The following is a 27,499-nucleotide window of genomic DNA, read 5'->3' on the forward strand; positions in this document are numbered from 1 at the left end:
ATCAGTCACAGGTGTTTCAGCGGCCATTTTCACCGATCCATGGACTTTCCGATACTAGGAACATTGGATTCTGCTATCGTCTGATCAGACAAAAACCGCCCGGGACACCGGCTGTCGGGACGTTCCGACTGTCGGAATCCATGATTGAATAATATTAAAGTAGAGTAAAGGTTCCCATACACTAGTAAGATTTATCTTCAGATCTGGCTGGTTCGAACAAAAACATGGTTATGGATGAGTGACAGTTTGTCAGTTTTCCAGCATTTCCAAGCAAATGGTCAACTGTCATCTGCTCTCATCCATAACCATGTTTTTGTTCCAGCCAGATCTGCAGATAAATCTGCGTGTGTATGGCAACCTTAATACATTTCCCATTGGACACACCAAAATGATTTGCCAAGCTGTATTAGCTGATCTTGGAGAAACTGCCCTATTTTACACCCCCTGTTGTATTATTGGACAGTCTATATACTATAATGCCTCTTACTGGGCAATTTGTATAGTTACTGGGATCTCTGGCAGCCAGACAGCAATTCCTAGGAACAGGCTTAGATATTTGCCAAACGTCAATGGCTAATGGTGGCCAATGGTTTCTTCCATTGATGGCTGATTAAATCCTTTGCACAAATACAAGCCTGTTGCGTGACTCCTAACCTGCATTATATGTATATCAATGGGACTGATTTATGCCCCTTATTTGGATGTCACCCCAGCATGAGACTTCATATTTATGAGAGTGCCAGTCATACAAGATATAATATATTTACATATGACTGCAGCAGTGCCTTACTTTTACAGTTGTGGAGCCTGACTTTTTAAGTGCCTGCGTTGCTGCTCTGACTAGTAGTCCCGCCGCCGCCGATGCATGACCGTCCCATCCCCGCTCAGCATTACTGGGAGTGTGGGCGCCTCCCTGCCATTGGTTGGTGCGGCGGCCGCGTGATCACATCCCCTCCCACACTCCCAGTAATGCTGTGCGGGGATGGCGCGTCGACGGTCATGCATCGGCGGCGGCGGGACCTCACCATTCCGCTTGTCAGCATTGTCGGGGCTGCTTCTCATTGTGCTGGACTGGGGAGCGGCGGGCCAGGCATGAGCGGTTGCCCACCCCTGACCTAGAGTGATATGACCAATGAGGTATTGCCTCAATAATAGTGATAAAGGGACAGATTACTTGACAGAGGAAGGAGTGAAATTCTAGCACAAGTCACATACAGAAATAGACTACCTCACCCTGTGTCAACCGCTTAACTCTATGGAGAAAAGTGGGAATAAGGGTGGCTGTGAAAGCAGCTACTGAACCTGTAGGCGATTTCACAGGGGAGAAGTGTGCCTGCTCTCTGGAAGTGCTGCTGCAGAAATGGCGCCTGTCCGAGAGAGGGGGGGAGGGCACATAAGTTACAGCTTATGGATCGGCAGATCTCTAGTGAGATTGGCGCCAAAGCTGGGGGAGGGGATGCAGACCCGACGCCGCCTCCCCTTGCTGGACTTCCCCCAACGGGGATATTAGTAGCCGGTATAATGGGGTCCCCTCTGCCCCGGTCTGCGCTCATTCCCCGGTGGTCTAGTGGGGTCCCGGGCCGAAGCCTGTACCCATGCCAGCTACCGCGAGCGTCTCCCTCGAAAGCGCGGTATGGCAGCGTTTTGCGCTCCTAGTGGAGCCTTACCTGCCCTCGATTCCGGCCACACTGCCCGGGGGAGACCGTCGGCGGTGCTTGGCGTCGTGGTCTTCCCCGCCGAGGTCCTCCGTGACAGGCGTCATTGGATGGAGCCGGCGCCGGGACGGTGACGCGGTCGCTCGCTCCGCCGTCAGTGATTGACGGTGGTGAGCAGCCTCAGCCGCGAAACGGCTTCTGCCGCCGAGGCGCCAGACATAATAAAAGAAAAAAGTTAAATTAGAAAAAATAAAAATTAACAATAGCTTTTATGGGGTTACCTCAGTGAGGTAACCCCCGCTGATATAAAGGTGCATCTGCTTCCTGCAGGCACCAAACAAAAACTGGCTAGATGAGCCTGGAGGCGGAGCTGTAGGGGAGAGGGCCTGAGCATCCTGGGAAATCTTTGAAAGCTTCGCTGATTGGTGCCTCGGACCCCCTGGATCCACCTACAACCCCGATGTCCCCTGTGGGACCCATGGACCCTGAAAAGGAAATGAGGGCATGTGTCTTTGTTACACATCCCCTTGCACTGTAGGGAGGGGAAACGGTGGGGGCCGGTATTCGGCAGGGCGGCCTCTCAGCAGTCAGTCACATCCCCAGGTGTCACTGTATAATGCCCCCGTCCCAGCAGTCACCTCTCCGGTCACATCCCCCGGTGTTACTGTATAATGTCCCATTCCCAGCAGTCACCTCTCCGGTCACATCCCCCGGTGTTACTGTATAATGCCCCATTCCCAGCAGTCACCTCTCCGGTCACATCCCCCGGTTTTACTGTATAATGCCCCAATCCCAGCAGTCACCGCTTTGGTCACATCCCCCTGATTTTACTGTATAATGTCCCAATCCCAGCAGTCACCTCTCTGGTCACATCCCCCCGGTGTTACTGTATAATTTTCCATTCCCAGCAGTCACCTCTCTGGTCACATTCCCCCGGTGATACTGTATAATGTCCCAATCCCAGCAGTCCCCTCTCAGGTCACATCCCCGTGTTACTCTATAATGCCCCATTCCCAGCAGTCACCTCTCCGGTCACATCCCCCGGTGTTACTCTATAATGCCCCAATCCCAGCAGTCACCTCTCTGGTCACATCCCCCGGTTTTACTGTATAATGTCCCAATCCCAGCAGTCACCTCTCCGTCACATCTGCCAGGATTACTCTATAATGCCCCATTCCCAGCAGTCACCTCTCCGGTCACATCCCCCAGTGTTACTCTATAATGCCCCATTTCCAGCAGTCACCTCTCTGGTCACATCCCCCGGTGTTACTGTATAATGTCCCAATCCCACCAGTCCCCTCTCAGGTCACATCCCCGTGTTACTCTATAATGCCCCATTCCCAGCAGTCACCTCTCTGGTCACATCCAACGGTGTTACTCTATAATGCCCCATTCCCAGCAGTCACCTCTCTGGTCACATCCCCCGGTTTTACTGTATAATGTCCCAATCCCAGCAGTCACCTCTCCGTCACATCCGCCAGGGTTACTGTGTAATGCCCCATTCCCAGCACCCACCTCTCCGGTCACATCCCTCGGTGTTACTATATAATGTCCCAATCCCAGCAGTCACCTCTCCGGTCACATCCGCCAGTGTTACTCTATAATGTCCCATTCCCAGCAGTCATCTCTCCGGTCACATCCCCCGGTGTTACTGTATAATGTCCCATTCCCAGCAGTCATCTCTCCGGTCACATCCCCCGGTGTTACTGTATAATGTCCCATTCCCAGCAGTCACCTCTCTGGTCACATCCCCAGGTGTTACTGTATAATGTCCCATTCCCAGCAGTCACCTCTCCGTCACATCCGCCAGGATTACTCTATAATGCCCCATTCCCAGCAGCCACCTCTCTGGTCACATCCCCCGGTGTTACTCTATAATGTCACATTCCCAGGAGTCACATCCTCCCGTGTTACTGTATAATGTCCCAATCCCAGCAGTGTCGTCTCAGGTCGCATCCAACGGTGTTACTCTATAATGACCCATTCCCAGCAGTCTCCTCTCTGGTCACATCCCCCGGTTTTACTGTATAATGTCCCAATCCCAGCAGTCACCTCTCCGTCACATCCGCCAGGGTTACTGTATAATGCCCCATTCCCAGCAGTCACCTCTCCGGTCTCATCCTCCAGTGTTACTGTATAATGTCCCATTCTCATCAGTCACCTCCCCTGGTGTTACTGTATAATGACATATTCCCAGCAGTCACCTCTCCAGTCAGCAGCTGGATGAATTTGTTGGTGAGTTTCAGGATCTTATGGTCATTGTCTCTCTCATTTATCAATGAGTGAGGAGAAGGCACAGTCTTGGAATCCTTTGTCCTGCTCCCTCTTCTAAACACATAGGGACGGCTGCTGCTGGGTGTCTCACATTCACCGTCCTTCTTCGGTGGCACATAATCCTAAGTGAGGAGAAAAATGTTAAATCAACTGCACTGATGGTATAGCAGCTCTCATAAATGCAAAGGTTCTGAGGGGTAAAAAAGAGCGCTGGGATAAGTTTATACGAGTGACACCTGTAAAGTAAAAATGTATTAGTAAAATAATGTTTACACTCCTTTTGGAGGATGTGAGGTGAGAGAGGGAGATTGTCGTGCTGTCCCTACTAACCCTAACCTTACAGAGGCAGCGGTATTCCTCAGCTCAGTTGCTGTCCACTTCTGGGTGGAATCTTCTGTTGCGGCTTTGGTCCCGGGACGCGGCTTGCTGACGTCAGCGACTGGCGTGTCGGTACTTCGGGCAGCAGCAAGATGGCTTCTCCTCTTCTTAAGTCACCAATGCGTTTCATGCCTCGCTTGGCACTTTGTCAAGGTGGGGTGACTGATAGAAGTTGCTCCCTGTATGTAAGGAAATGAAGTAGAAATTTACATCCAATTTTAACATTTTATGTATTTCAAAAATGTAAAGAAATAAAAAAAGTTTTACATTTTCCGAGCAACAATCTGGTTGGAACAAATATTTTAACGACATTTTGGGTGTCACGAACGGTGAAACGGTGTCAAGCCATGCATTATATGTAATAGTAGAGTGCAAGACTAATAAAAAGACTAATAAAGAGATTACGGGTGACATTCTATGCTCTGCGATTTCCGTTTTTTGGCGTTATTTAGACTAAAAAAAGGTCGATATTGCATTTTTCAGTGAAATCGCCAATTTAACGTGATGCGTTAAGGGACAGAAATCGCATATTATGTGCGTAAAGGTATGCGGACCAAAAGCGCGAGATTAATTCGCACTTTTATCGCATCCAGATGAGACTTTGCGCCAGGCTTCCAATATGCCTATTCTGCTCCCTTATTGCAGCAGTTAGTTCTGCAAAACGGGAGCCTACAGCTACCCGTACACTACGTGCAATTTTGCGTAACTGAAGGAAGGTGTCACGCATGTACCCCTGTATATTACCAATTTGGAGGCTTTGGGAGGCCATGAATTCTAGCTGTTTGTCCTTGAAATTAACCAAGGAGTTAGCTACTTGGGAAGCAGTAGCTGGTGTATGGGGTGGCTGGGTGGTTGGGGGTGGGTTGGGAGACACCCCACTTGGGGGAAGATCACTCTGTGACGAGGTCTGCATTTCTTCCTCTGCCGCAAAGGTGTCGACCGGATCAAGAATGATGTCCATTTCGTCTAGCACCACTATTGAAGAATCTGTTGTGTTGCTCCCTAGTTGTATAGCACCTGTGGATACAGATGAAGAGGTAAGTATTGATGCATATATAGGCCACACTGTCGTCTACACTGTTTTACATAGGGCTATAGATGGCTGACGCCCATACCTAGGGGTGTTATGCACTTACACATGTACCCCGATACAGCATGCAACATTGACATTAATAATATGTCACATGCCTAGCTCAGATTACATTCATTTCCGTTGCAATGTAGCAGCAGGAGCAGAATGTAGTGTGAGATATTGTTGATGTGACATGGGTGTGTGTGTGTACTGTATGTGTAATGGGGTGTTGTTTGGTCATTTACCTGATTCAGCAGCAACGGGCCTTCTTCTCTTGGATGCCGCAGCACTTCGGGACGGACAATCTGTACAAGGAAAGATGGGCAGGCATTATGGACCTTGCAATGGATAAGCATTTTCTGAAAACATGCATTGAATTCACAATAATGGACAATACCCAATGGAAAAGGACTGCATTATATCTTGACCACCTTTTTTGGGGTTTATAGTCAAATATTTTATTTAAAGCTTAGTAGTAAACTAGTGTACACATGACAACTATTGGTTAGTCTGTGGTATGTAGGCATGGCAGCTAAACCACCAGTACACCACAGGGTTTTTGGACACATACATGTTAGTCTGCAAGAAAGAATGGTACACTGTTAATCAATATGAGTAGTTGTGGAACTACAAGGCCCAGCATTATCAGCAATTTCAAAGTAGGAGCAGCCATTTTCTTGTGCATGACCTTGCTGGGCTATGTAGTTCCACAGCAGCACTTTACAAAGCATAACAATACAAGTGCACATTACAGGTATAATACATTGGCATGTATGTTAAAGTTTGCATGGGGTCACACTTACTAGCTCGCGGTGGCGTTTGATGCCTGTCGGAATCCGCCACATGCATGCCAGGCAGGACCTCAGGTGGGATGATGCGCTTCAGCTTCACCTCATATGCATTGTAGCTGACAGTGGTGGGGCTTCCTCCTCCAGTCCTGGTGGCCTCCTCCATCTCCAGGGCCATTTTATGTTTTAACTGGCGTTTTATATCGTTAAAGCGCTTTTTAACATTGCGGACCAGGCGCTTCTGATGACTGACAGCGTTCACCGCCTGGGTGATGTCCTTCCATATAGTCCGCTTGCGCTGGGCAGTGGTCTTGTAATTGCTTTTTCCGAGCAGACGCTCGAACACTGGCATGATAGCCCGGACAAGTGCCACATTTTCTTCATAAGAAAATCTCACCATCCGGCCACTTTTGGTGCGACCAGCTACCACCTCCTCCTCCTCCTCATTTTCACCACCAGCCATGTCGCCCTCCTCCTCCATGCCAGTGTCTTCCTCCTCCTCACCAGCATCTTCCTCCACCTCTGACATGTGGCCCTCCTGCAGCTGGTGTGGGGTATGGTCTAGGGCTTGGCTGTAGGATGGGGATGCCAGCGGATCCTCCACCTCCACCTGCTGGGGCTGGACGGCCAGGGTCTGGGCTGAGGCTGGCCTTGCTGTGGCCATGCTGCCTGCCACACTGCTGCCTCTCCCACTTGACTGGCTGCTGCCACTGCTCCCTCTGCCACTGCTCCCTCTGCCACTGCTCCCTCTGCCACTGCCTCCTCTGCCACTTCTCCCTCCGCCACTCATCACTCTGCCACTGCTCCCTCTGCCACCAACACCTCTTCCTGAACTCACGCTTCCACTGCTCCTCTCCATGCTCCTTACTTCCTATCAAAGAGTGAAATGGCGCCAATGCCCCTTTATATAGGGGGTGTGATGCATAATGGAGGGGACACAGGTGGGCCAATAGGTTGGGGGGTTCTTAGTCATGCGGAGACAGTTTTGTAAATCGCACTCCGGTTGGTCCAAAACTCGCACATGACCGGCGGAAGAACTCGCACTTTTTTGTTACTTAAAATCGCACTTTTTTGTTACTAAAAATCGCACCTCTTCGCCGCAAATCGCCCCTCTTCGCACTTTTCAGCCTCAAATGCGCATCACATTAAATAATCGAATTTTGACTGAAAAGTGCGATTTTGAAAAAGGCGATTTGCGGCGATGTGGTGCGCGAATAAAATATGCGCATTTAGCGCAAAGCATAGAATGTCACCCTACATCTCCATATGTGCCAAATTGGTTTGTGCAAAAGGCTAGTGAGCAGCTAACGAACCCAATACACCAATCATGTCCAAACTATGGCCCGCCAGCTGTTGTGAAACTGCAAGTCCCATCATGCCTTGCCACAGTTTTGCTATAAGGGAATACTAAAACTATGGCAAGGCATGCTGGGATGTGTAGTTTCAAAACAGCTGAAGGGCCACATTTTGGACATGCCTGCAACATACGCTCAGTGACAAACAAGCTTTAAAATCAAAGTCAATTGTTTGGTGACCCGACTCCCAGGCTGCACCTCACCTGGATTTCTCCTCGCACCCTTCACACACAGTAGGGCAATAAGCTGCATCTAGTTTATTTAGGGCGCAAAAATGCAGCCGACAAGACCAGGGCAAGTGCTGCGAACAATTCATTAGCTCCCACTACATTAGGCAAGAGCTACGGGTGCACAAAACAATTGAATCACCATTATATGTTGTTTAGCACCTTACATAAATTATATATATATTTTTTATTATTTTAATATGCAGTACAGTAAGACCAGCAACCCTTACCACCAGCATAGCTCTGCCCCAACACTCATGAAGCACCGCCTACATGTTTTGATTGGCCCACAATCCAATCAGTCAAAGAAAATGGATCACCATCAATAGGTAAAAACATTGATGGTCATCCATTGCATAGTATGCCACAATCAATGGGCAGTTGCACTATTGTCATCAATTGCAAAGACGTCCATCCCTAAAGCTGTGCACACACAGTGCAAGTGAGCCTCTGCGCTAAGTTTGCAGTTAAGCACAGATGGCTCAGCATTGTGTGCTGAACAATCTGTCACGGCCAGTGTTCTCTGGTGTGAGAACACTGGCGATGACTAGATTTATAACTGGATGCAGTGTAAATCTAGTCAGGCAATAGCGACGCGCGGGACCGCGCAATCGTCATCACCAGAGGGTATACACGTGGAGTGATCCTTTTTTCATTTCTAAGCGATCTAGTCAGATCACTTAGAAATAAGCCTCATATCCCCCTGGGCGGGATGTATTAATGTACATCACCAGGCACCGCGATGCTACCGCATATGTACTAACATATGCGGCTAGCATCGGGTTGCGGTGACGGAGACCCCCGCGATACCTGTAATGTGGTGTGCGGGGGTCTCCGTTACATCCTGGCAGCTGGCAGTGTCCCCCTGCCTCTCCTCCTCCTCCCTACAGCCGGATGTCCTCCCGGCTGTGACACCTGCTGGGGGAGGAGTAGATCGATGGAGGATGGGAGGGGGGGTCGCAAGGACGTCGGGCGGCGATAGAAGCCCATAGGCATCTATAGGGTATCGCCACCCAGAGGTGGAGATGGGGCGGACGGGTAATGGTACATAGGAAAATGCGGTAAAACCCCCGTTTTATCACATTTTCCCTTTAGTACATCCCGCCCCCTGTGTGTATGCCCCATTAGGATGGTAGATAATACAGTATACACTTTAGACTACAGTATAACTAATGTGACAATAATCCCTGTATAACCATCCAGCAAGCAATCCCGGCGGGTGACATGTACTTGGTGTCACCTGAACGCAGCAGTGATCCCAGCCTATATACAGTATGCCCAGTTATCCTACATCTGCACTAATGGCTACGTGCAGTTTGCTAGCCTGTACGGTTTGGCGCACCTGTATCTCACCACATTGGCATGCCGGGCACATATTTACCATTACACTCACATGTGTTTATTATCATAGAACATAGCAAAGCGCGCATAGCTACTGCAGCAGAGAGAGAACATATGGTATACACACAGAGGCTTCCCATAGATTATAATCTGGTCTATATATACCTGTGTCACACTTTGGGAAAGCAGATAGATAATATACAGTGTATAATAATGCAGACAGCACTGGGGCTGAGATATTACAACCTGAGCCATAGAGTAGCGCTGCTGAGGATACACTGGTATGCCCATACACATAGATATCCCCAGGAGCACCATGCAGCAGCCCTGTGGGAGTCACATACATGACCAACATACAGACTGAGCTCCAGTCCTCACCCACAGGTTGCTCAATGCTCAGGGGGTGTTCTGCACATGTGCACTTACCAGCCGCTTCTTCTACGCAGGGGCAGAGCGTCCATGGCGTCCCAGTCAGTGACTGCCTCCATCAGAGCAGCCGGGGCAGAGTGCTCATGTAGGGGGAGCAGCAGTGATGACGATGCATTATGTGCCAGGTGTAGTTCCAGCAGCTGCCAATAGGTGGCGATGGTGCGGCACAGCGTGAATGACGTCACTGCATTGTAGCTACGAGATACACGGACAGTCCGTGTATGAGTGGCTGGTACAGTGGTGTGTACCGTTAGTTCAGCATCTGGGACAGCCACTCAGGCTGAGCCACCACGGGTTCGAATCCTCCTCCAGTGTCTGCTGTTTCAGGGGCGTGGGGTGTAGCGCCTTCGGATCCGGGAGCAGCTTGAGTTTTTGACTCATCCACTGATACCACAATATTTTCTGCTCAAACTACATAATATTAATAATTAGCCACCATATATAACCAGGAGGAATAACTTTAAGTGGGGGCAGGACGGAGACTGTGTACAGACCAATTGTTCTAAATATACAGTTTATTCATTGGCACAAAATAGTTAAAATTAAAAAAGTGCATTAAGAAAAAGTGAATAGAAATTGGAGCTGTGTGTCCGTGTCGCTGTACACTTATACAGTGCCCGTGTCAGCAGATTTCCACATACACAATTTTCTTTAATAACTCATGTCGACCTATTCCTGTGTTGACCTTTTTCATGCAGCCTTTTGGATTGTGTCGACCGTTTCCCGCGTCAATTTAAACCAGGTCGATCTTTTTCATGTGTAGACCTTTTCACTGCCGACCAATAGATCTAATTACTGTCGACTTAATGATCCTCACCCCTGGTCACAGCGTCTATAAACTGTTATGTAGGACAGGAGACAAGTCCCGAAAACGAAAATATCATAAATTCCCAAACGTTGTGCAAAAGAAGCAGCCTCTGTGTTTTCCTTCACATGTAGTCATACAGGTAGAGTCGGACAACAGGAATAATAGGCGCTACATGATAATGTATTTATAGCATTCCTCCCAACTGTCCTGATTACAGTGGTATGGTCCCGCTATTTGGAGCCTGCCCTGATGTCCCTTGAGGGGAGGTGATCATGGCTGCTCTGCTTTGTGGAGCAGCCGGTGATTGCTGGATAGGTGCCGTGCGCAGCAAGGAGAGACGGGGCTGGGTACGCTGGCAAAGAGGATGGAAAACCCGGGGCCTCGATGCCCGGTCCCGCCCCCGTTGCACATAGCCCTGCCCCTTTCCAGGGCCAGCTGCATGCAGGTCCCACTGATCTATTGGTAAAAGTTGGAAGGCATGTTTGATGTTCTGTGTATACAATACATTCCTTTTTCTTTTTTCATAGTAGGATCGGCAGCAATTAGCTGTATGCTCTGGCCTTCGTCTGCGGATCTTCGCCTCCAATGAAGTGTATGGCCTTCGTCAAACATACATTAAAAAAATAAAATGATACCCGATCTATTGTCTGCGGGCGCGGCCTGACGACGGGCAACCCGTACAGACAGACGTGATTCTAGTCTGGCTCTAAACACAGATATTTCTCCATTCCCTGGAGAGAAATTGGCCTCACACTCCTTGCTGAAACAGGTAAGGATCATATGGTCGACCTAAAGATTGTCGACAGTCATTAGGTCAACATACTGCAAGGTCAACATGGGTCAAGGTCAACAGGTCATTTGGTCAAAAAAAGCATTAGGTCGAAATGGTCTAGCTCAACATGGGGTTTTGTACTTTTTTTTTTACCCGAATGCAGACACAGTCAACATGAAAACAGGATTAAGTGCTCCGCATCCCCTCGCATGTCTGGCTGTGCTTGGCACTCTATGTTATTCTCCCACCACACCCTAGTGCAGGCATTCCCAACCACGGTCCTCAAGGCACACCAACAGTACAGGTTTTAATGATATCCAGGCTTGAGCACAGGTGACTTAATTAGTACCTGTGATTCGGATTAATCCATCTGTGCTGAAGCCTGGATATCACTAAAACCTTCACTGTTGGTGTGCCTTGAGGACCGTTGTTGGGAACGCCTGCCCTAGTGGATGGTAGGGCATGAAATTCCGCCTGTCGGCACATGTCGGCTCAAAAAAAAAAAAAAAAATCCAGTGAAAAACCCAGTCGACCTAGACCATGTTGACCTAATGACCTGTCGACCTAGACCCATGTCGACCATCTGATACCGCTGATACAGGTTAATAGATAGAGGTTATCAATCCGCACGGCCTGTAATTGGTATAGCTATCTCACCCCTGCATTACTATATTAAGTATCAATTGGTAATGGGGGAGGCACACCCAGGAATATGTATTAGACTTGGAAGCAAAGAAAGATAAAGTATTCCTACAAGGGGCAATCTAGGTTAGCATATATTAATGTTCTGATTAATATTATAGGTACATTAATAAAGTGACCCAAGAAACAGAGAATTGGCTAAAACATGATGTTTATTGATTAATTTATTAAGGACAGCGAAATATTAAAAACATAAGTGAAAAGTGATAAATGTGAAATAAAGTGCATTAGAAAAAAAAAAATAAGTCTGTTACGTGTGTGTGTTATCGGTCATAGCATGTGTGTCTGTAATACTGTTATTAATCTCCACGCAAATATCAATTATTGCTCTAATTAGGCAGTCTTGTAAATTCATTATCAAAGGGACATGTGCACGTTTCAAGATGACGGGTGCAGCAAAATTGTTAGGAATAAAGGTGCGTACACACGGGGCAATATGTTCGCTGGCAATATATTGCTCAGCAATCATATCGCCCAGTGTGCCGTTTTCATCTGCGACCAGAGATGGTCGCAAATGAAAATTTAAACACTGCTGGGTGAAGAGGCAGGGGATGTCGCTGGTCGGAGGAGCATGCTCCTCCGACCAGCGACCATTCAGGGGCTGAAAACGGGAGCGCGCACCCGGCGATTTATCGCTGGTGCACACTCCAATCACTGGCAATATGGTCGCTCAGCGACCATATTCCCAGCAATTTCAGCCCCTATCGCCCCCGTGTGTACACAGCATAATCGCCCCCGGATGACGTCAGCGAACCGGGACCAGGGCAGTCTTTTCGTATGGGCTTAATGGGCACTTGCTCTGGGGCCCCAGGTGTATAAGGGCCCTACACTGATAGCTGAGGATCCCCTTTTTCCAGGGATACCAGAATTTTGAAAATCGGCCCTGGGGAAATGGAGATATCCAACTTCAAAGCAGCAGTCCACATCTGACCTGTTAATTGCACTTCCCAGTCAGAATTCTCAGGTTCTCTCTGACTTAAGGTGCCCATACACGTCTCGATGCGGGCGTGCATTTTGAGCTTAAATAGCACGCATCGCATGCCTTGTACATGCGTTGTGCATGCAATGCGATGAAAAGCAAGTACAAAAAGTATGTGCAGCACATACTTTTTGTACAGTGGGATGAGATGCCGCAGGAGCGCGCATCTCAAAGCACACATTGCACCCGCCGCATTGGAATGTGTATAGGCACCTTTAGAGTTTTTCTGAGGAGGGGAGAATAGGTAAGGGTCCCAGTGCATTGCTTTGCCCAGGGGCCTACACTGCTGTTACGACGGATTCAGTACGAAATCCCAGCGGTCAGGATCCCGGCGTTCAAGATCCCGGCGTTCAAAATCCTGACGCCGGAATCCCGACCGCCGAAATCCTGACAAGGGGGGCACGTGGATCGCCCCCCCCCCCCCTTGCGGGCTCGCTGCGCTCGCCACGCAGCAGGCCCGGTGCCTCGCTACGCTCGGCACGCTAATTTATTCTCCCTCCAGGGGTGTCGTGGACACCCACGGAGGGAGAAAGTGTCAGGATTTCGGCGGTCGGGATTCCGGCATCGCCAGGATTCCCTCCAACGGGATTTTAACTGCATTCCGTTAAGACGGCCCTGGCCGAGAGTGAACCGTTTCAAAGTCCCGGTGCGACCCTGAATTTTGAGATGTGAAAGCTGTATCAGTGTGTCCGGTCATGTACTTTGACTATTCATGATCCAGCACTGAGATTGACTTATTTGTGAAGGCAGGAGAAATATTTTCATGGTCGCCAACCATCGAAGGATTTCTCCTGCAGCAGTGGAATACGAGGGCAAGTGTCTTTGTTACACATCCCCTTGCATTGTAGGGAGGGGAAACGGTGGGAACCGGTATTCGGCAGGACGGCCTCTCTAGCAATCAGGCACATCCCCTGGTGTTACTGTATAATGTCCCATTCCCAGCAGTCACCTCTCCGGTCACATCCCCCGGTGCTCCTGTATAATGCCCCGTTCACAGCAGTCACCTCTCCGGTCACATCCCCAGGTTTTACTGTATAATGCCCCAATCCCAGCAGTCACCTCTGTGGTCACATCCCCCGGTTTTACTGTATAATGTCCCAATCCCAGCAGTCACCTCTCCGTCACATCCGCCAGGGTTACTGTATAATGCCCCATTCCCAGCAGCCACCTCTCAGGTCATATCCCCCGGTGTTACTGTATAATTTCCCATTCCCAGCAGTCACCTCTCTGGTCACATCCCCCTGGTGATACTATATAATTTCCCATTCCCACCAATCACCTCTCAGGTCACATCCCCCTGTGTTACTCTATAATGCCCCATTTCCAGCAGTCACCTCTCTGGTCACATCCAACGGTGTTACTCTATAATGCCCCATTCCCAGCAGTCACCTCTCTGGTCACATCCCCCGGTTTTACTGTATAATGTCCCAATCCCAGCAGTCACCTCTCCGTCATATCCGCCAGGGTTACTGTATAATACCCCATTGCCAGCAGCCACCTCTCCGGTCACATCCCCCGGTGTTACTGTATAATTTCCCATTCCCGGCAGTCACCTCTCTGGTCACATCCCACGGTGTTACTGTATAATGTCCCAATCCCAGCAGTCACCTCTCTGTCACATCCGCCAGGATTACTCTATAATGCCCCATTCCCAGCAGTCACCTCTCTGGTCACATCCCCCGGTTTTACTGTATAATGTCCCAATCCCAGCAGTCACCTCTCCGTCACATCCGCCAGGATTACTTTATAATGCCCCATTCCCAGCAGCCACCTCTCCGGTCACATCCCCCGGTGTTACTGTATAATTTCCCATTCCCAGCAGTCACCTCTCTGGTCACATCCCCCCCGGTGTTTCTGTATAATTTTCTCATTCCCAGCAGTCACCTCTCTGGTCACATCCCCCCGGTGTTACTGTATAATGTCCCATTCCAAGCAATCACCTCTCCAGTCACATCCCCCGGTGTTACTCTATAATGCCCCATTTCCAGCAGTCACCTCTCTGGTCACATCCAACGGTGTTACTCTATAATGCCCCATTCCCAGCAGTCATCTCTCTGGTCACATCCCCCGGTGTTACTGTATAATGTCCCATTCCCAGCAGTCACCTTTCTAGTTACATTCCCCTGATTTTACTGTATACTGTCCCACACCCAGCAGTCACCTCTCCGGTCACATCCCCCGGTGTTACTGTATAATGTCCCATTTCCAGCAGTCACCTCCAACGGTCTTACTGTATAATTCCCCATTCCAAGCAGTCACCTCTCTGGTCACATCCCCCAGTGTTACTGTATAATGTCCCATACGCAGCAGTCACCTCTCCGGTCACATCCCCGGTGTTACTGTATAATGTCCCATTTCCAGCAGTCACCTCTCCGGTCACATCCCCCGGTGTTACTGTATAATGCCTCATTCCCAGCAGTCACCTCTCTGGGGTTACTGGATAATGCCTCATTCCTGTATAATGTCCCATACCCAGCAGTCACCTCTCCGGTCCCATCTCCCGGTGTTACTGTAGTGTCCCATTTCCAGCAGCCACCTCTCCAGTCACTTCCCCCGGGGTCACTGTATAATGCCCCATTCCCAGCAGCCACCTCTCCGTTCACATCCCCCGGTGGTACTGTATAATGTCCCATTCCCAGCTGTATTCTCTACGGTCACATCCCCAGGTGTTACTGTATAATGTCCCATTCCCAGCTGTTTCCTCTACGGTCACATCCCCCGGTGTTACTGTATCATGTCCCATTTCCAGCAGTCACCTCCCCGGTGTTACTGTATAATTCCACATTCCCAGTAGTCACCTCTCTGGTCACATCCCCCGATGTTACTGTATAATGCCTCATTCCCAGCGGTCACCTCTCCGGTGTTACTGTGTAATTCCCCATTCCCAGCAGTCACCTCTCTGGTCACATCCCCTGTGTTACTGTATAATGTCCCATTCCCAGCAGTCTCCTCTCCGGTCACATTCCCCTGTGTTACTGTATAATGCCCCATTCCCAGCAGTCACCTCTCCGGTCTCATCCTCCGGTGTTACTGTATAATGTCCCATTCCCAGCACACACCTCTCTGGTTACATTCTTCTGATGTTACTGTATAATGCCTCATTCCCAGCAGTCACCTCTCTGGGGTTACTGGATAATGCCTCATTCCTGTATAATGTCCCATACCCAGCAGTCACCTCTCCGGTCACATCTCTCGGTGTTACTGTATAATGTCCCATTTCCAGCAGCCACCTCTCCAGTCACTTCCCCCGGTGTTAATTCCCAGCAGTCACCTCTCTGCTCACATCCCCCGGTGCTAATGTATAATGTCCTATTCCCAGCAGTCACCTCTCCGGTCACCCCCCCCCCCCCCATTGTTACTGTATAATGACCCATTCCCAGCAGTCACCTCTCTGGTCACATCCCCCAGTGTTACTGTATGATGCCCCATTCCCAGGAGTCACCTCTCCGGTCATATCCCCCGGTGTTACTGTATAATGTCCCATTCCCAGCAGTCACCTCTCTGATCACAACCCCCGATGTTACTGTATAATGTCCCATTCCCAGCAGTCACCTCTCTGATCACAACCCCCGATGTTACTTTATAATGTCCCTTTCCCAGCAGTCACCTCCCCCGGTGTTACTGTATAATGACCTATTCCCAGCAGTCACCTCTCCGGTCAGCAGCTGGATGATTTTGTTGGTGAGTTTCAGGATCTTATGGTCATTGTCTCTCTCATTTATCACTGAGTGAGGTTAAGGCACAGTCTTGGAATCCTGGGTCCTGATCCCTCTTCTGACCACATAGGGACGGCTGCTGCTGGGTGTCTCACATTCACCGTCCTTCTTCGGTGGCACATAATCCTAAGAGGAGAAAAATGTTAAATCAACTGCACTGATGGTATAGCAGCTCTCATAAATGCAAAGGTTCTGAGGGGTAAAAAAGAGCGCTGGGATAAGTTTATACGAGTGACACCTGTAAAGTAAAAATGTATTAGTAAAATAATGTTTACACTCCTTTTGGAGGATGTGAGGTGAGAGAGGGAGATTGTCGCGCTGTCCCTACTAACCCTAACCTTACAGAGGCAGCGGTATTCCTCAGCTCAGTTGCTGTCCGCTTCTGGGTGGAATCTTCTGTTGCGGCTTTGGTCCCAGGACGCGGCTTGCTGACGTCAGCGACTGGCGTGTCGGTACTTCGGGCAGCAGCAAGATGGCTTCTCCTCTCCTTAAGTCTCCAACGCGTTTCATGCCTCGCTGGGCACTTTGTCAAGGTGGGGTGACTGATAGAAGTTGCTCCCTGTATGTAAGGAAATGAAGTAGAAATTTACATCCAATTTTAACATTTTATGTATTTCAAAAATGTAAAGAAATAAAAAAAGTTTGGACATTTTCCGAGCAACAATCTGGTTGGAACAAATATTTTAACGACATTTTGGGTGTCACAAACGGTGAAACGGTGTCAAGCCATGCATTATATGTAATAGTAGAGTGCAAGACTAATAAAAAGACTAATAAAGAGATTACGGGTGACATTCTATGCTCTGCGATTTCCGTTTTTTGGCGTTATTTAGACCACAAAATGGCGATATCGCATTTTTCAGTGAAATCGCCAATTTAACGTGATGCGTTAAGGGACAGAAATCGCATATTATGTGCGTAAAGGTATGCGGACCAAAAGCGCGAGATTAATTCGCACTTTTATCGCATCCAGATGAGACTTTGCGCCAGGCTTCCAATATGCCTATTCTGCTCCCTTATTGCAGCAGTTAGTTCTGCAAAACGGGAGCCTACACCTACCCGTACACTACGTGCAATTTTGCGTAACTGAAGGAAGGTGTCACGCCAGAGGCGTAACTAAACCTCTGAGGGCCCCATAGCAAGATTTTGGAAGGGCCCCCCACCCCCACCATTGTCATGAGAGAGAGGGTGTCATGGACAGACAGGTAGTGAATGAGGGTGTAAGGGAGAGAAATGAGGAGAGACTCCCTGTCTCTCCTCATTATATAATGGAGAGGAAGGAGAGACAAATTGAGAGGGTGTTAAGAAGAGGAAGGGAAGAGAGAGGTAGGGGAAGGGTGGAGAGAGAGAGATAAGGATAGAGGTGAGATGGAGGGGGTGTTAGAAAGTGAGAGAAAAAGAGGGTCAGGGGAGTAAGAAAGAAAGGAAAGAGGGGGTGTGGGGAGAGAAAGATAAGAGCAGGGGGAGAGAAAAGGGTGGAGGAAAGAGAACAAGAGAGAAAGAAGAGGTAGGGGAGAGAAAGCAGGAGAGAGAGGGAGGGAGTGGTGGAAAGAACAGGGGAGATAGAGGAGGTGGGAACAGGGTGGGGAGGAATCTGAGGAGTGAATGTTGGGGGTAGAAGGGGTGAGCGAGTAAAGGGGAGGCGAGGCCGCGGGAATGTGGAAAGGATGGAGATGAGGGGCTTGAAAGGGATGTGACATGCATATTTCCCCGATGCTCCCCACTCACCAGCCATCAGCGGAGCTCCCCTATCAGCGGCACTTCTTCTGAACAGCGCCAGCCCCGTCTGTCCCATGCGCGCAAAGTCCCCAGCTAGAGGCACGGGCTCTCCCGTGTGTTGCTCAACTGTATGTGCTGCCTCCAGCTCTCCGTCCCGTACGCAGCGCTTCCTGTGACTGTCAGAGGCACATGCAGCCCCTGATCTTCCTTGTGCAGCCGAGCGTCTCCTGCCAGAAGCACTGACACACGCAGCTTCGGCTTTTCTGTGCGCCGATCTGCTGTGTGCAGGGGATCCTGCTACCATCTCAGCAACATGCCGCGCTCCTGTGCCCCAGGTCTGCAATGCTGAAAGGGGGACACGGGACAGCGCATCCACTGCCCGCATACGGTATATTAAAAAAGGGGGGGACAAAAGGGTGCAGGGGATAGCCTGCTGGTCCTTCGGGCCCCCCAAAGGCCCGGGCCCCATAGCAGCTGCATCCCCTGCACCCACTGTAGTTACGCCACTGTGTCACGCATGTACCCCTGTATATTACCAATTTGGAGGCTTTGGGAGGCCATGAATTCTAGCTGTTTGTCCTTGAAATTAACCAAGGAGTTAGCTACTTGGGAAGCAGTAGCTGGTGTATGGGGTGGCTGGGTGGTTGGGGGTGGGTTGGGAGACACCCCACTTGGGGGAAGATCACTCTGTGACGAGGTCTGCATTTCTTCCTCTGCCGCAAAGGTGTCGACCGGATCAAGAATGATGTCCATTTCGTCTAGCACCACTATTGAAGAATCTGTTTGGTTTGACCCTAGTTGTATAGCACCTGTGGATACAGATGAAGAGGTAAGTATTGATGCATATATAGGCCACACTGTCGTCTACACTGTTTTACATAGGGCTATAGATGGCTGACGCCCATACCTAGGGGTGTTATGCACTTACACATGTACCCCGATACAGCATTCAACATTGACATTAATAATATGTCACATGCCTAGCTCAGATTCAGGGCCGGCGCCACCACTAGGCAAGTTTAGGCATATGCCTAGGGTACCGGCCACTGGAGGGCGGTAGTGAGCTGCAGCCAGCCAGCAGCAGCAGCAGCAGAAGCAGGAAGCTGCTACGCTACCGCAGAGGAAAGCCCGGAGGAAGAACTAGAAGTATGCGATCATCTGCAGACAGCAAGCGCTATTTGGTGAGTACTGTAGTAAGTTATTCAGACACCCCCCCCGCCGGAGCGCACCCGTGTGCTTTGCCGCCAGCCGCTGACAGACTAGTCAGTCCCCAGTCACCCGGTCATCAGGCCGCCGCCTACAGCAGCCAGCTGTTAACTTCGGCGGGCGGTGGCTGTCCCGGCCCCCGCCCGCCAGTCAGCGTCAATCCACTGCACCCCCACCACCGCTGGACTGGCACACGGCACAGGGAGCAATTATTTGTTGTAACTCTCCGCCGCCCACCCACCCGCCCGTCCAGGTACCCAGTGACGCGCTGCCAGCGGTGGTGTGTGCATGGTAGCAGAATTGTTTGTTATCACGATCTGAGTCTTAGCCGTATAATGTGCGGGGGGGGGGGGGAGGAATATGATGCCGATAATATGATGCCAATGCAATGAGGCTGGAGAGAGCCTGGAGGGGGGGATGGGGGGTGAATATGATGCCAATGCAATGATGCTGGAAGAGAGCCTGGGGGGGGGGGGGGGGGGATATGATGCCGATGCAATGAGGCTGGATATCACCTCAGGCTCTCTCCAGCCTCATTGCATTGGCATCATACCCCCCCCCCCCTCACTACACCAACATCACATCACGTGATGTTGGTGTACTGTGTGTGTGTGTGTGTGGGGGGGGGATATGATGCCAATGCAATGAGGCTGGAGAGAGCCTGAGGTGATATGATGTTGGTGTAGGGGGGGGCGGTATCCAGTAGGTTTGCCTAGGGCGCCTAGATGCCTTGCACCGGCCCTGCTCAGATTACATTCATTTCCGTTGCATTGTAGCAGCAGGAGCAGAATGTAGTGTGAGATATTGTTGATGTGACATGGGTGTGTGTACTGTATGTGTAATGGGGTGTTGTTTGGTCATTTACCTGCTTCCGCAGATTCAGCAGCAACGGGCCTTCTTCTCTTGGATGCCGCAGCACTTCGGGACGGACAATCTGTACAAGGAAAGATGGGCAGGCATTATGGACCTTGCAATGGATAAGCATTTTCTGAAAACATGCATTGAATTCACAATAATGGACAATACCCAATGGAAAAGGACTGCATTATATCTTGACCACCTTTTTTTGGGTTTATAGTCAAATATTTTATTTAAAGCTTAGTAGTAAACTAGTGTACACATGACAACTATTGGTTAATCGGTGGTATGTAGGCATGGCAGCTAAACCACCAGTACACCACAGGGTTTTTGGACACATACATGTTAGTCTGCAAGAAAGAATGGTACACTGTTAATCAATATGAGTAGTTGTGGAACTATAGAAAAAATGGGGTGAACCCGCCCCAAGGGTAGGGGAGGGATCTGAGGGGCGCTTGGTAGGAGTGGCTTCTCAGCAGCTGCTCAATAAACAGGTTAGTTAGGCCTGTATAAATGTACAAAAAAGCAAAAAGAAGGGGGGGGGTAGCAGCGCTCAAAATTGAAAATAAACAAATTGGATGATCTTTACATAATATACTTTACTGAGATAAAAACAATAATAAAGACAAATGTATACATATAAAAATAAATAGCATAAAATTTGCAAAAATTGATGCCCTAATTCCACAATGTGGTGGTTAAGGAGAGTCCGTTCCTAGTATACCCAGATATGGCAAATTGTAGATAGTATATTTACCGCTCCACACGCTGTATTGTAAGTGTCCTGGTGTCCACGTGGTCGGCCCAGAATGGCACAAATCACCGAAATCCACTGGACAGATGAAGGACAGATGGTAAAGTCCTCAGGTACCTGGGTGTTAGAATGTGGGGCAGTGTGGTAGATAAGCGGTTTCCAAGTGATCCAATTTGATGGTATCAGCAGATGGTTTTCCTGGGCTGGTCCGGACTACAATCCCAAATGATGATGGTGGCAGAATAGGGCAACAGCACTCCTGACGCGTTTCGCCGCTACAGCAGCTTTATCAAAGGTGTAGTCTACACCTTTGATAAAGCTGCTGTAGCGGCGAAACGCGTCAGGAGTGCTGTTGCCCTATTCTGCCACCATCATCATTTGGGATTGTAGTCCGGACCAGCCCAGGAAAACCATCTGCTGATACCATCAAATTGGATCACTTGGAAACCGCTTATCTACCACACTGCCCCACATTCTAACACCCAGGTACCTGAGGACTTTACCATCTGTCCTTCATCTGTCCAGTGGATTTCGGTGATTTGTGCCATTCTGGGCCGACCACGTGGACACCAGGACACTTACAATACAGCGTGTGGAGCGGTAAATATACTATCTACAATTTGCCATATCTGGGTATACTAGGAACGGACTCTCCTTAACCACCACATTGTGGAATTAGGGCATCAATTTTTGCAAATTTTATGCTATTTATTTTTATATGTATACATTTGTCTTTATTATTGTTTTTATCTCAGTAAAGTATATTATGTAAAGATCATCCAATTTGTTTATTTTCAATTTTGAGCGCTGCTACCCCCCCCTTCTTTTTGCTTAGTTGTGGAACTACAAGGCCCAGCATTATCAGCAATTTCAAAGTAGGAGCAGCCATTTTCTTGTGCATGACCTTGCTGGGCTATGTAGTTCCACAGCGGCACTTTACAAAGCATAACAATACAAGTGCACATTACAGGTATAATACATTGGCATGTATGTTAAAGTTTGCATGGGGTCACACTTACCAGCTCGCGGTGGCGTTTGAGGCCTGTCGGAATCTGCCACATGCATGCCAGGCAGGACCTCAGGTGGGATGATGCGCTTCAGCTTCACCTCATATGCATTGTAGCTGACAGTGGTGGGGCTTCCTCCTCCAGTCCTGGTGGCCTCCTCCATCTCCAGGGCCATTTTATGTTTTAACTGGCGTTTTATATCGTTAAAGCGCTTTTTAACATTGCGGACCAGGCGCTTGTGATGACTGACAGCGTTCACCGCCTGGGTGATGTCCTTCCATATAGCCCGCTTGCGCTGGGCAGTGGTCTTGTAATTGCTTTTTCCGAGCAGACGCTCGAACACTGGCATGATAGCCCGGACAAGTGCCACATTTTCTTCATAAGAAAATCTCACCATCCGGCCACTTTTGGTGCGACCAGCTACCACCTCCTCCTCCTCATTTTCACCACCAGCCATGTCGCCCTCCTCCTCCATGCCAGTGTCTTCCTCCTCCTCACCAGCATCTTCCTCCACCTCTGACATGTGGCCCTCCTGCAGCTGGTGTGGGGTATGGTCTAGGGCTTGGCTGTAGGATGGGGATGCCAGCGGATCCTCCACCTCCTCCTGCTGGGGCTGGACGGCCAGGGTCTGGGCTGAGGCTGGCCTTGCTGTGGCCATGCTGCCTGCCCCACTGCTGCCTCTCCCACTTGACTGGCTGCTGCAACTGCTCCCTCTGCCACTGCTCCCTCTGCCACTGCTCCCTCTGCCACTCATCACTCTGCCACTGCTCCCTCTGCCACCAACACCTCTTCCTGAACTCACGCTTCCACTGCTCCTCTCCATGCTCCTTACTTCCTATCAAAGAGTGAAATGGCGCCAATGCCCCTTTATATAGGGGGTGTGATGCATAATGGAGGGGACACAGGTGGGCCAATAGGTTGGGGGGTTCTTAGTCATGCGGAGACAGTTTTGTAAATCGCACTCCGGTTGGTCCAAAACTCGCACATGACCTCGCACTTTTTTGTTACTTAAAATCGCACTTTTTTGTTACTAAAAATCGCACCTCTTCGTCGCAAATCGCCCCTCTTCGCGCTTTTCAGCCTCAAATGCGCATCACATTAAATAATCGAATTTTGACTGAAAAGTGCGATTTTGAAAAAGGCGATTTGCGGCGATGTGGTGCGCGAATAAAACATGCGCATTTAGCGCAAAGCATAGAATGTCACCCTACATCTCCATATGTGCCAAATTGGTTTGTGCAAAAGGCTAGTGAGCAGCTAACGAACCCAATACACCAATCATGTCCAAACTATGGCGCGCCAGCTGTTGTTAAACTGCAAGTCCCATCATGCCTTGCCACAGTTTTGCTATAAGGGAATACTAAAACTATGGCAAGGCATGCTGGGATGTGTAGTTTCAAAACAGCTGAAGGGCCACATTTTGGACATGCCTGCAACATACGCTCAGTGACAAACAAGCTTTAAAATCAAAGTCAATTGTTTGGTGACCCGACTCCCAGGCTGCACCTCACCTGGATTTCTCCTCGCACCCTTCACACACAGTAGGGCAATAAGCTGCATCTAGTTTATTTAGGGCGCAAAAATGCAGCCGACAAGACCAGGGCAAGTGCTGTGAACAATTCATTAGCTCCCACTACATTAGGCAAGAGCTACGGGTGCACAAAACAATTGAATCACCATTATATGTTGTTTAGCACCTTACATAAATTTATATATATATATTTTTTATTATTATTATTTTAATATGCAGTACAGTAAGACCAGCAACCCTTACCACCAGCATAGCTCTGCCCCAACACTCATGAAGCACCGCCTACATGTTTTGATTGGCCCACAATCCAATCAGTCAAAGAAAATGGATCACCATCAATAGGTAAAAACATTGATGGTCATCCATTGCATAGTATGCCACAATCAATGGGCAGTTGCACTATTGTCATCAATTGCAAAGACGTCCATCCCTAAAGCTGTGCGCACACAGTGCAAGTGAGCCTCTGCGCTAAGTTTGCAGTTAAGCACAGATGGCTCAGCATTGTGTGCTGAACAATCTGTCACGGCCAGTGTTCTCTGGTGTGAGAACACTGGCGATGACTAGATTTGTAACTGGATGCAGTGTAAATCTAGTCAGGCAACAGCGCCGCGCGGGACCGCACAATCGTTATCACCAGAGGGTATACACGTGGAGTGATCCTTTTTTCATTTCTAAGCGATCTAGTCAGATCACTTAGAAATAAGCCTTATATCCCCCTGGGCGGGATGTATTAATGTACATCGCCGCCCCTCGCCTGCCAGCCGCCGCAATGCTACCGCATATGTACTAACATATGCGGCTAGCATCGGGTTGCAGTGACGGAGACCCCCGCGATACCTGTAATGTGGTGTGCGGGGGTCTCCGTTACATCCTGGCAGCTGTCAGTGTCCCCCTGCCTCTCCTCCTCCTCCTCCCTACAGCCGGATGTCCTCCCGGCTGTGACACCTGCTGGGGGAGGAGGAGATCGATGGAGGACGGGAGGGGGGGTCGCAAGGACGGCGGGCGGCGATAGAAGCCCATAGGCATCTATAGGGTATCGCCACCCAGAGGTGGCGATTCCCTGCCAGGCGGAGATGGGGCGGACGGGTAATGGTACATAGGAAAATGCGGTAAAACCCCCGTTTTATCACATTTTCCCTTTAGTACATCCCGCCCCCTGTGTGTATGCCCCATTAGGATGGTAGATAATACAGTATACACTTTAGACTACAGTATAACTAATGTGACAATAATCCCTGTATAACCATCCAGCAAGCAATCCCGGCGGGTGACATGTACTTGGTGCCACCTGAACGCAGCAGTGATCCCAGCCTATATACAGTATGCCCAGTTATCCTACATCTGCACTAATGGCTACGTGCAGTTTGCTAGCCTGTACGGTTTGGCGCACCTGTATCTCACCACATTGGCATGCCGGGCACATATTTACCATTACACTCACATGTGTTTATTATCATAGAACATAACAAAGTGCGCATAGCTACTGCAGCAGAGAGAGAGAACATATAGTATACACACAGAGGCTTCCCATAGATTATAATCTGGTCTATATACACCTGTGTCACACTTTGGGAAAGCAGATAGATAATATACAGTGTATAATAATGCAGACAGCACTGGGGCTGAGATATTACAACCTGAGCCATAGAGTAGCGCTGCTGAGGATACACTGGTATGCCCATACACATAGATATCCCCAGGAGCACCATGCAGCAGCCCTGTGGGAGTCACATACATGACCAACATACAGACTGAGCTCCAGTCCTCACCCACAGGTTGCTCAATGCTCAGGGGGTGTTCTGCACATGTGCACTTACCACATACTTGCCTACTTTTGAAAATTAGTTTCAGGGAGATTATAGATTGTACTGAAAGGCATTGTGCAGAGCACTCTTGAGGGGGTGTGTCACAATCTACCCAAGGGGTGTGTCTATCTCCATATATGGGTGTGTCTACTGTGACCAAGTGGTGTGTCCTGCAGCGGCACATAAAAACGAAAGTACAAAGCGCAGTACTGGCTACACACTGATCTCTCAGCTACATTACACGGAAGGGCTACTCCCTGACATCACAGCTACATTACACAGCATGACTGACATCACATAGCAGGGCTACACATTGACATAACACATGAGGGCTAATGCTGACATTACACAGCAGAGCATAATACTGACATATACACCATTATATAGAGTATATGTGACATGCTATACATTTGGTAGACTTGTGGTTGTTGTTTTTTTTTAAACAGGGCACCTTGGGGGGTTTAAACTAGACATCTCCTCTGCAGGTCCCACCCTATTAGAATATGAGACAGGGGGAATCAGGCACAAACAGAGAGAAGTGAAAGAGAGAAAGTGTGTGTGTGCGTGCGCGCGAAAGAGAGAGATAGAGAATGTCAGGGGGGGGGGTAGGTAAATGAAGGAAACGTGAGGAGGAGAATGAGAGAGTGTCAGAGTGTGTGAAAGATAAGAGATAAATAAAAGTGAGGAAAGTGAGGGAATGGCAGAAAGAGTGAGAAAGTGTCAAGGATAAAGAGAGGGTGAGAGAGAGAGTTCCCAGGACTGAGAGTTGCTGGAGATGATATAATTGGGGTGAAAGAGAGAGTGAGTGTCACGGACAGAGAAAGGGGCTGAGAGAGAGGGAAGAGAGAAATGGGGTGATAGAGGGTGTCAGAGGGGCATGAGAAGAAGGGGGTGACAGATGATGTCAGGGATATAGAGAAGGGGGATAAGAGAGAAGGTGTCATGGATAGAGAAAGGTGCTGTGAGAGAGGGAGGGAAGAAAGAAAGAAAGGGGATGAGAGAATGTCAGGAATAGAGAGGGTGTCACAGATAGAGAGTGGGTGAGAGAAGGTGTAACGGATAGAGGGCTAAGAGAGAGAAGGGGGAGAGAAAGAGAGGGTGTCAAGGATAGAGAGATGGGGGATTGAGAGAGAGAGGGAATAGAGAGAGGGTCTCAGGGATAGAGAGAGGAGGGGTGAGAGTGAGAAGGCGACGGAGATAGAGAGGGGATGAAAAGGAGAGGAGAGTAGGAGGTGAGAGAAGAGACAGAAAGGGCTGAGAGAGGGTGTCCAGGATAGAGAGGGGGAAGAGAGAAAAGGATGTCAGGGATAGAGGGTGAGATGTACTAAGCCTTGAAAAGTGATCAAATGGAGAGTGATAAACCACCAGCCAATCAGCTCCTACCTGTCATTTTTCAAACTGTGGCATGACATGTAGGAGCTGATTGGCTGGTGGTTTATCACTCTCCATCTTATCACTTTTCAAGCTTAGTACATTTGGCCCAGGGAGGGATGTATTAATATACATCGCCGCCCCTCGCCTGCCAGCCGCCACGATGCTACCACATATGTACTAACATATGCGGCTGGCATCGGGTTGCGGTGACGGAGACCCCCGCGATACCTGTAATGTGGTGTGCGGGGGTCTCTGTCACATCCTGGCGGCTGTCAGTGTCCCTCTGCGTCTCCTCCTCCATCTGCAGCCGGATGTCTTACTTACTTACTGTAGCAGTCACATAAAGCTGCTCAGCATGTACTGTACTTACTGTAGCAGTCACATAAAGCTGCTCAGCATGTACTGTACTTACTGTAGAAGTCACATAAAGCTGCTCAGCATGTGTTGTACTTACTGTGGCAGTCACATAAAGCTGCTCAGCATGTGTTGTACTTACTGTAGCCGTCACATAAAGCTGCTCAGCATGTGTTGTACTTACTGTAGCCGTCACATAAAGCTGCTCAGCATGTACTGTACTTACTGTAGCAGTCACATAAAGCTGCTCAGCATGTACTGTACTTACTGTAGAAGTCACATAAAGCTGCTCAGCATGTGTTGTACTTACTGTAGCAGTCACATAAAGCTGCTCAGCATGTGTTGTACTTACTGTAGCCGTCACATAAAGCTGCTCAGCGTGTACTGTACTTACT

General features: G+C 49.2%; 1 long non-coding RNA gene across 1 annotated transcript in view; it reads left to right on the plus strand.

The window, feature by feature from the left end:
• The window catches only part of LOC146056311 (uncharacterized), a 488,478-nt gene that overhangs the window by 434,660 nt on the left and 26,319 nt on the right, over positions 1 to 27,499 (plus strand). The window lies entirely within an intron of this gene.

The sequence above is a fragment of the Crinia signifera genome, unplaced genomic scaffold, assembly GCF_055691185.1.
Source record: "Crinia signifera unplaced genomic scaffold, ASM5569118v1 HAP2_SCAFFOLD_79, whole genome shotgun sequence".
NCBI classification, from domain to species: Eukaryota; Metazoa; Chordata; class Amphibia; order Anura; family Myobatrachidae; genus Crinia; species Crinia signifera.